Genomic DNA, 428 nt, shown 5'->3' with positions numbered 1-428 from the left:
GCTGCCCAGTGGCCTGTGCTTGCAGCAGGCGTGAGCAAGGCATTGTTTCCCCAGAGGACAGCCTGTGCTGCCTGCAGCAGGGGGGCCTACCAGAACCCCCCATCTGGGTCAGGCTCTGCGGAGACTTGCAGCAGTGCTGCTGACTAGGGGTGTTTCACAGGGCTGGCACCCCCTCCCTCCATCCCCATGGCAGCAGGCTTTGCAGCAGCCCAGGGGCCTGTGCTTGCAGCAGGCGTGAGCAAGGCATTGTTTCCCCAGAGGACAGCCTGTGCTGCCTGCAGCAGGGGGGCCTACCAGAACCCCCCATCTGGGTCAGGCTCTGCGGAGACTTGCAGCAGTGCTGCTGACTAGGGGTGTTTCACAGGGCTGGCACCCCCTCCCTCCATCCCCATGGCAGCAGTCTGTGCAGGGCAATGGCACAGGCTCAG

This window comes from Geospiza fortis, unplaced genomic scaffold (assembly GCF_000277835.1).
Source record: "Geospiza fortis unplaced genomic scaffold, GeoFor_1.0 scaffold2, whole genome shotgun sequence".
NCBI lineage: Eukaryota > Metazoa > Chordata > Aves > Passeriformes > Thraupidae > Geospiza > Geospiza fortis.
This window is presented reverse-complemented; position numbering follows the sequence as displayed.